The sequence below is a fragment of the Colletes gigas genome, unplaced genomic scaffold, assembly GCF_013123115.1.
Source record: "Colletes gigas isolate AHSC1104 unplaced genomic scaffold, ASM1312311v1 Colletes_gigas_Sc00037, whole genome shotgun sequence".
Taxonomy (NCBI): Eukaryota; Metazoa; Arthropoda; class Insecta; order Hymenoptera; family Colletidae; genus Colletes; species Colletes gigas.
The window spans coordinates 1,264,959-1,275,038 of NW_025106666.1; the positions used below are offsets into that span (position 1 = coordinate 1,264,959).

Consider the following 10,080-nt stretch of genomic DNA (forward strand, 5'->3'; position numbering starts at 1 on the left):
GAAAATTCTGATTAAAAATAGCAGATAACGGAGTGGACGTCGGATAGGAAAAAAACAACATGACGGGAGGTAGCAATTTGAGCAGTTCCGATAAATCTTGGTAAGATAATCGTGGTACATACAAACGCGGTAGTTTCCGTTTGTAAAGCAATCTCGGGTTCCCCTATTCAGCATCCTACCTTTTCCTAACTGGAATCGATGAATCAAGCGAGCGGTTACGCAGTTAACAAGATTTACGAGAATTTCGATCGATGGGACACGTATCCCTTAACGTCATTAGCAGCTGGAAACTTCTTCCAGCGACTTTCGATCGACCATTTCCATCTCTTGGGAGGCGAAGTTGTTCCCGCCGACGAAAAGTCCCATCGAGAGACTCGAGCCACGCTTGTCCCGCGCTTGGAATGCGAGTTCCTGGGTCGCTCGAATATCAGAGAACGCTCAGAAAAACGCCAGCTGGCTTCTTCGTGATGCGGAATACTTCCTCGAAGCGAGAACGACTGTTGTGTCTGGTTTGTCCACGTATACAGAATCGTTAGGCGCTTTAGCTATTGATGTTCTTTAGTTTCTTTTGAAAACCGCCTGAGCTCTTGTCGCGCTCAATCTAGTTACTGCTTCTACGGCTGTCGTTTAAAACAGCACTTTTTAAACCTTTTTCCCGATCGCGAACACTCTTCGTAACAAGAAATTATCAATCGTCCAGTTTAATGAAATTTTGTAATACTATGGAGCACAAAACCGGTATTTGACTCGTGACGAGACAAACTAATCTAATTTATGATATATTGCAATGTAATGCTTGTAAAACAATTTTTTAAAGTTCAGACAATTATGAAATCGAGCAGTGAAGTTTCCTGTTTAGAACGATTCCATACAAGTTGATATGAGAGACTATTTTGCTTGAATATGATTTTTTTATTCGCTAGAATCGCTGTTTGGACCACTGTACGGTATTTTTGTAATGTTTTATTCGTAAGAAATTGGACGGTATCCAAATGAGTACCACTAAAATTTGAATGGGATGGGTACTCGAGTATTGCAAATGCAAATTGACGTACGGGTTAAAGGAGTCCAATTACTATGAGAGAAGCTTGCTTGAATACCGAGTAGAATTTCTGTGGCACTTCGTTCGTAAGAAACTGGACGGTATTCGAATGAAAAGTACTCAAATCTTGCAAGTAAAATTGTAATGAATCGAGAACTTGAGTTAAAGGAGTCTCACCACTATAGAAAAGACGGCACTTTTGTAGTATTTCGTTCATAAGAAATTGGACGGTATTCGAGTGGGTATCACTAAAATTGGAATAGGTTGGGCACCCAACTATTAACATACAGGTTAAAGGAGTCATCACTATGGCAAAAATTCATTTGAATACCGGGCGACATTTTTGCAGTATTTCCTTTGTGAGAAATTGGACGGTATTCGAATGAGAAATACTAAATTTGAAATGAATTGGACACTTGGATATTGACATGTGGGTACCAAGTATCACTATTGCGGTACTTCGTTTGTATTGGACGGTATTCGAACTAGATTTGCTCACATTTTGGTAGTAAAATTGAAATGGATCGGGCACTAAGGTTACAGGAGTTCCATCACTACGGAAAAAATTCGTTTAAATACCGAGGCGACACTTTTGCGGTACTTCGTGAGAAGTTGGACGGTATTCGAATACAGGAATCACTAGAATCGAAATGGATCACTACTCGGGTATCGATGGGTCAAAAGAATAAGCTGTTTCGAATACCGTGGCGGCACTTTTGCGGTACTTCGGAAGAAATTGAACGGTATTCAAGTACGGGAATCATTAAAATGGGAATGAATCGCTACTCGAGTATCGATGGACCAAAGAAAAAAGTTGTTTTGAATACCGTAGCGGCACTTTTGCGGTACTTTGCAAGAAATTGGACGGTATTCGAGTACGGGAATCATTAAAATGGAAATGAATCGCTACTCGGGTATCGATGGATCAAAGGAAAAAGCCGTTTTGAATACCGTAGCGGCACTTTTGAAGTACTTCGTGAGAAGTTGGACGGTATTCGAATACAGGAATCACTAGAATCGAAATGGATCACTACTCGGGTATCGATGGGTCAAAAGAATAAGCTGTTTCGAATACCGTGGCGGCACTTTTGCGGTACTTCGGAAGAAATTGAACGGTATTCAAGTACGGGAATCATTAAAATGGGAATGAATCGCTACTCGAGTATCGATGGACCAAAGAAAAAAGTTGTTTTGAATACCGTAGCGGCACTTTTGCGGTACTTTGCAAGAAATTGGACGGTATTCGAGTACGGGAATCATTAAAATGGAAATGAATCGCTACTCGGGTATCGATGGATCAAAGGAAAAAGCCGTTTTGAATACCGTAGCGGCACTTTTGAAGTACTTCGTAGGAAATTGGACAGTATTCGAGTACGAGAATCACAAAGATTGAAATGGATCGTGCACTCGTGTATTGACATACGGGTTAAAGGTGAGACAGCGACGCGACGGGCATCGAGTGCGAAATGCATGAAACATCGAACTGACCGAGGCGAAGTGGAGGCTAGTAGCGAGTCCAAGAGATAGACCGGTGGACTGGACGCGGTGCATTCGCCGCGCAGGATGCGTATCGCATGCTAAATATAAAAGCAACTCGCTGGTAGAACGGAGCGGCGTGGTGCGGCGTATGCCTACGCCATCTTGCATGGAAGAGTCATTTGCGTTAGTCCTGCCCACAGAGGGCAGCCTGGCTCCGCCTCCAGTTGCCGGTTGTACATAAGCAGAACCATCTTTATTACCCTCGGGCACTAACCGTAAAGAAGCGAGTCGAGGGAAGCGGCGTTCGCGAGCGGGAAAGAGAAGTCCGAGCCGGGCTGCGTCGGAGTGTATTGTCGCGCACACTGTGAAAGAACCCTGTTCGTGAGCAAGTACCGAAAGCCGAAGGGTGGGCAGTACGTCTCTCGTGGAGATCGAGTGGCCGTTTCAGGGATCGGCCCGAAGAATTATGGTATGAAGTGGTGGGGCATGACGGTGCCGTAGGCATAGTTTGTCTTTATAACGTCTGCGCGGCCGCGGCTGAACTTCAAACGAGCCGCTGATGGCTCAAAGTGGCTGACCGGGATATAAATCCACGGCCCACCTCGCTCGTCTGCTCGCATTTTCTCTCTCCTTTGCTCTCGTTTCTTCTCTCCGCCGCGCTGGATCCTCATCCTTTCAAGCTGCTTTGGCTTTTGCGCTCTCGTCCTGGCTACGCTTCTGCCCTGATCTCCGTGTTCGAACATCACCGACGATTCGGCTTCTTCTCCCATCAGGATATATATTTCTTCTCAAAACCGTCCGCGTACCAGTGGGTCAAACGAGTCTACGTACAGCACGAATACTCTGAGTACTTTGGAGTTATAACGAGTACAGAATTACAGGAAAAATTTATTTTACTGTATTCGGAATTTGCTCAAACTCAGGGACTCAATACCGGTATTATTTCAGTAAACCTATACCGAAAGAATACCCAAATACCGGTACTCAGAGTCTGAATACCGTAGTATTTTGAGGTATCATTTGTATCCAATTTTATTTTATTATGTTATTAGAAAATTGTAATGGAAGTTGGATGAATCCCGAATGTAGTAGAATGTAAACAGTTGCATCATGTTTCGCTGAAAAGCAACGATTAAGTCCCCAGGGAATCTACCTCAGCGGATATTTAAAATTTGTTACGTGGAAGATAGTGAAAAGAAAATGGAAAAAAACAAAGGAAAAGGGCGGAGCGAGAGTTGCAGAAAAGTGGGAAAAGATTTCTGGGTGGTTGTTGGACGCCTCTTAATTTATGGTCGGTGTGGTCCTCACCGTCGAACTGGTGTCTAGAGTACGTATTTCAATTGTTGGAGTGCAGCTGACATTGGCTGCGGTTCGATAAAGTTTCCAGTAAAAATTAATATCTTATAACTATCCACGTCCTAAGTGACTATCGATAAATTGAAAAATCCGAACAAACTACTTGAGCGACTTTGTTACAATATTAACTATTCTAAGAAAATTAGAAATTATGTGTCGAAACAATTGTTTTTTTATTATGATACATTGATTTCTTTAAAAAAAGGGGAAGTTATGGTAGTTTTCACAGACAATTGTTTAAATAAAATGGCGGGGATCGGTCGTCCTGTGGCAGTTTGTCCCGGTTGAGCGATGTCCGGTGCTATCGCGAGGAGCAAAGAGTTTAACCAGCTTTTTCTTTCGCACATTTAACATATCTGGCATTATCAGCGGACTGCTAGTTGACAAAGCACGATCATTATTCAAAAGGACGCGAGCGTGGAGGGCGACGAGCAGTTTTGTAGCGGAAGACATTGGACAAATGGGGTTGTTCCGTGGACAGGCAGGTTATCTCGGTCAGTTGTCGAGTAGCCACCCCACTAAATCACTCAGTTCTCGCCCTCCAACCCGACGACCCCTGCCGTTGGCACCCTCAATCTCGATAATGTCTGAAAATCTCGGCGTGTCACACTCGTTTTGAATTCTTTAAGAATTGCTACTTTAAATCTACCATTTTCCGACAGGGCAACTAAGATATACGCCCCCCTACGATTCTAGTCACCAGAACGATTTTCATTTCAAAATCTATTTGAAAAAACATTGCGGCCTTTCGTGGTTATTAAAATGGAAAATCGAACCACGATTATGTTTTATTGTTTAAGAGAAAATAAAATTAATAATACGGCTTGGAATCGTGTTGTTAATTATTGCAACGGAATTAAATATTTCACAATTATTACTTAATAAAAAAATTGTACTTAAATAAATATAGAATAATGTGTAAATGTGAAAGTGTCTTCGTAAAAGTAGAATTGAAATAAATTGAAGGAAATTTAGATGTAATATTCCCTCGTTAGTTGACCGAACTTTTCTCCCACCAAGAACGTTTACTCTATTTCAAGTAGAAATATCTAAATACAACAATTTTGCGTTCTATTCTCGCCTGGTAAATGATAAATATTCGCTCGATTTTGCCATAATTCTTAAAGAAGGTTACCGATTATCGCGTATTACAGTTATTATGCCCCGATAGCGAAACGGAGTGCATTAACTGTTGAATGAAGTACGGTGGACAGCGCAAGGATAGTATGAAATGCATTACCGTTTATTATGTGCTAATGAGTGTGCATAATTCTACAAAGACGTATTCTACCAGAGTGCTTTTAAATTGCTTTGCCGAGCTTCGTAGTACACATCAGTGAAAGTTTCCTTTGATGCATATTTAACAACGCGTAAAATTCAAGAATGTTAGGTTCTATTAACCTTCTCTTTATTATAGACGAAGAGAATTTCCGATTTTACGCTCGACTTACGCTCGGGCATAAAGTGTACCCTCTATTATTTATTTCTCAACCGTTCTCTTATTATTTATAACCTGCAGACGAGATAATTGAACAAACGAATTCCTTTTATAGTTTTTATTTTCTTTTAAAACGTGTTAACGTGAAGTTCCAGAGTCGTCGACGACAAGCTAGTGTGCCTCGGAGCCCCCAAGATGTGCCTACAGGTTACGACGGCCCTGAGTATGTCGACTAAAGCAAGGTATTGAATATTTACGTGCTAAATAAATACGACAGAGTTTCGACCTAAATATGTATTTAATTAATGTAGTTTTACAAAACGAAAAAAACATGAGACGCTCAGAGGGTGCAATAAACGAGTGTCCTTCTCAGATAGTACTGATCTTTGCAAGGGAGGGGACTGCACCAATGGATACAAATTTTCATTAAAAATACAGGCAATGCTTATTGTCAACACAAGGAATACCAGTTGTATTGTCCTGACAATTAAATGTTTTACCTGGTTGTATACTACGTAACGAAAGTAGCGATTTCCCATCAATCAGACCATCATCGAAACAGAAATTAATCAGGTAGAGTGCAAAGGTACGGGATTATCAGCTTTCATATCAACACTGCGGTTTCGCCCTGTCGGGATCCCCGAAGTCCTCACCCACACCCCCGTTTTGGATCGGGGGTAGGATAGTGTTGGCGGCACGGAAATGGATCGTTGGCCTCGAGGGTGTAGGTGGATACGTACGAATTGAGAAAGGGTGGGTTTTCTCTCTGTCTGTTTCCCTCCCCGGTTTTCTCTAGCTTGCGTTCGCACTATCTGCTCTACTCTCACCCTGTCGAGCTCGTAAAGTAATCGGGCGTTTATTCGCCACGCTGTCGGGGACAAAGTGTGCTGCGCTCCCTGTCGACTGCTGCCATTTGTCTTCCGACGAGGAAACCTAAGACTACGATCCTTTTTCGCTGTTACGCGAACACTATGAAAGGTTAATGCCAAAGATTCCTCGAAACTTTCCTCCTCCTCGTCCCGATCGAACGATACACACCACTCCCCGAAAACTCGTTACAAAATCCCTCTGTGGAGCTTTGTAAACAAAATGGGAAATAAGGGATAATAATTATTTGGTCGATCGAAGTAATGAAATCAGGATGGCCAGGAATTTTGGGGACTCAAATACTTTGGTTAATTTTTTTAATGTGATCAAGATCTTATTTTTCTTATTTACCTTGGTTTCCCTAATATTAATTTAATTTTAATCCAAGCTTAGTTTGATTTCTCAAGTTACTCATTCTCTAGTTATTATTCTGATTTCTCAAGTTTTTCTTCGTTATCCGGCACCGGGTTATCGAAATAACTAATAGAAGGTGAACAAATTTTTCGACGAAATTAAAAAATTTCAAATCATTCTGGAAAAATTATTTTCAGTTGCGGGAGTCAGTTGCAATCATTTTTGGTGAATACACATATCTCCGAAATCCTACGCATTTTCGAGAAAAAAATTCAGTACGGACGGAACTTTAAACGTTAATAACTTTTTAAGGAAGCCTCCATCAACAAATTGATATTCTTGATTTTCGTCTTATGTTGGCCTCTAGAATCTCCTATTACAATTTGTCCCAAGGTTGGCCGAATACCCTGTATAACTTAAAATTTGTAATGTATTTTAATAATTGTTTCATTTCCGAGATCCATGAATATTCAGAAAGCAATAAACATTAACCAGATATTGATATGACAAAATTGATTTTTTGCCAAAGTGTCCGGACCCGGCCCTTGGTGCACCTCCAGGATTCCAGCTCGGGCCCTCGTGTACCTTCGGAAACCCAGCCCCGACCCCCGGAGCACCTCCGGGTTTACATACATACGAATAATAAAAAAAATTTCTTTTTCTTCAATAATTAAAATCTGATCAGGGTACTTTGGTTATGTGCGCCTACATAGGTCGGAAAGTAAAAATGCCTGGGCAGTCGAGAATCTCGAGTCGAGATTCCAAATCGTATGCCGTTGACGTGAAGTCGGATTTTAGTTGTTCAAGAGCGAGAAGGCAAATATGAGCTTTTCTCTCTCGACTCCCACGAAACGGTCCGAAATTACTTCGAGTCGCTACGGAGAATCGAAAAAGAGGGCATGTATCAGTTTGCCTTTGTCGACTCTTCAAAACTCTACGAGCTCTCGTACGCGTGATCTGGCATAGTGTGAGAAAATGCCTTCGGTGCACTTCTGGCATCTCTGGATTTATGTAAAAAAATATTTTAGAACGCTCATTCAATAGTGAATATATTTCGGCGAAAAAAAAAATTCCAAATCGTTCTGAAAAAATTATTTTCGGTTGCGGGGTTCAATTACGATCATTGTTGGTAGATAGGCATACTCCCGAAATCCTACGCACTTTCGAGAAAAAAATTCGAGCAAGTGCTGAAATTTTTCGGTGAAATTAAAAAATTTTAAATCGCTTTGGAAAAAATATTTTCAGTTGCAGAGGTCAATTACAATCATTCTTGGGCAATAGACATATCCTCGAAATCTTAACCATTTTCGAGAAAAAAATTCGAGACAATTTTTAATTTCCAATATTATGTGCTGAATCTGTCCGCGTCAGTCTGTTCTGTTTGAGGCGATTTGTTATTGTTTGTTTGGGAGAGTTTGCTTTTATATAGAAAAGTTTTACCCATCTTTCAAGGATATTCCATTATTGCACACGATGAACGATCTCTATAATAAGAAATATTCGACAACGTATGTACAGACTAGTTTTGCTTCTGATCGACAGTTTCAGCTTCAGTCCTGACGACCAACGTTCATTCCAAGATATTTGCGGTCGTCGGATGGAAGGCACCCCGAAATAATATTGAAATTTCCCGAAAGGCCTCGCGTGCATCGCGTGGCACGCGTTCAAATTGATTGTCGGCGTAGTTTTCTGGCAGACTCGTAAATGGAGCCGCAAGCTCGTCAAGCACCGAGCGGACACGAAGACAAATGAGGGAACGCTAATTGCCGCTATCGTTCGGCAGCGATTCCCCGCGAGCATTTATCATCGGAAAGAAGTTCCCGTGGCGTTGGCCTTGGGCGAAAAGTTGAAAGAAGGGATCAGAGGGACGCAGCCCGATTGCTTCTTCGTAACTCTCTTTCACTCCAGAGAGCCGGATTGGTATCGAAGCGATATATCTCGGGATTGGCTTCGCAGTGGCGGATAGTCTGCATCGAAGCAACGATAGGGGAAAGGGGTGCCACCTTGATAAACGAGCCCATAAATAACAGTAACGTCTCCACCGAAAACTCGGCCGGGTAAATGTATATCCAGAGGCGGCGGCAGCCAACGGCAGCGGCGGGTACAGCAGCAATCGAGCGGTTGAGGGAGTCGCGGACTACGGCCAGAGAGGTAATTTAAGATCCTATTGAGATATTTATGGGATCATAAAGCGGAACTGGCTGCTTCTATCGCCGGCAGCCATGCGTGAGTCGCGGTCCCGCAAGACACAGTAGTTTGTATCTTTGTTTATAACCGACTTAGCACTGCTATCTTTTACTTTATTTTCGTGTGCTCGATCAAGCCACGGTCGAAATCGCCCGAGACGCTACCGTTCGAATTTATTACGAGGCGACCCAACTCCCGCGACCCCGGGACCAACCCGACTACTCGCTTCCTTCGACGTTCCCCTTCGTCCGACGCGGATTTAGACCCTGCATTCTCGCTAACCGGGATCATCCATTCACCGCAAAAACTGTAAACATTGTTGTTCATCCTCGAATACTCCAAAACGAACAACTAAACGGAGTTCTACTTTTGACGGAATCGAAATATGCATCGCGGAGGAGGCAAAACTATTCCAAAACTGAAGAATATAATATCAAACTAGTGGGATTTTCTTTTTGTTAGTGTTTCAAAGGTTCTTCTAGAAATATCTATCTAATAGAACATTTAAAATCCTGCAATTTACTATTTTTTTTTTTACTTGTGCATTTGCTTCGATTCTATAGTAGAATAGTGTTGGGTTACATAACAAGAAAGTGGATCAACTACCATGCATTTAAACGCTTGAATCGTTTTTTAGGAGGAAAAATATTTTACAACGAACAAGCAATAATGCCTTCGAGGATCTCATCCAAACACGTACAAATTCAAAAAGAGACAAATGTACAACGAAGAGCTTATTTTACATAGTCTAGTGGGATTTTCTCCTTGTCAGTGTCGCGAAGGTTCTTCTACAAATATCCATCTAATACAACATTTAAAATCCTACAATTTTCTGTTTTTTTTTTTATTTGTGCATTTGCTTCTTCCGTACTATCGTACAATAGTGCTCGGTTATATGACAGAAAATTGTATCTGGAGAAGCTCAATTGCCCTTCAGCCAACTATCAAGCATTTGAACGCTTGAATCGTTTTTTAGGAGGAAAAATATTGTACAACAAAGAAGCAATAATGTCTTCGAGGATCTCATCCAAAGACACACAGATTCAAAAAGAGATAAATGGACTCGATTTTAACGAAAATATAATTGCCAAGAGTTGCATTTTGAGTGTCGAGATATCGAGATGGATGAAACGAATTTTCAAAATTCGTCGTTTCCGAAGTAGGAGATTTTTTTCTCTACCGGTTGTGGTGTTTGTTTCGCCCAAGGCGCCAAGCCTATCGCATCGAAACTACAAGAGAAGCCGAAGAGACGGTTTACGGCGGTAAAGAGTACTTGTCCGTGTGGGTTTCGTGTTGGTAACGAGCGGATTATACTCTTCGGCGTGGTATCAGATGGTCCCGTACCTGGTTCCATGGT

General features: G+C 41.8%; 1 long non-coding RNA gene across 1 annotated transcript; it reads left to right on the forward strand.

Moving 5' to 3' along the window:
* Positions 1 to 2,827: 2,827 nt before the first annotated feature.
* Positions 2,828 to 8,176, forward strand: LOC122402543. Its single transcript, XR_006259520.1, has 3 exons — positions 2,828 to 2,990; positions 5,465 to 5,557; positions 8,079 to 8,176. It is a non-coding gene; the product is annotated as an uncharacterized LOC122402543 (long non-coding RNA).
* The last annotated feature ends 1,904 nt before the right edge of the window (positions 8,177 to 10,080 follow it).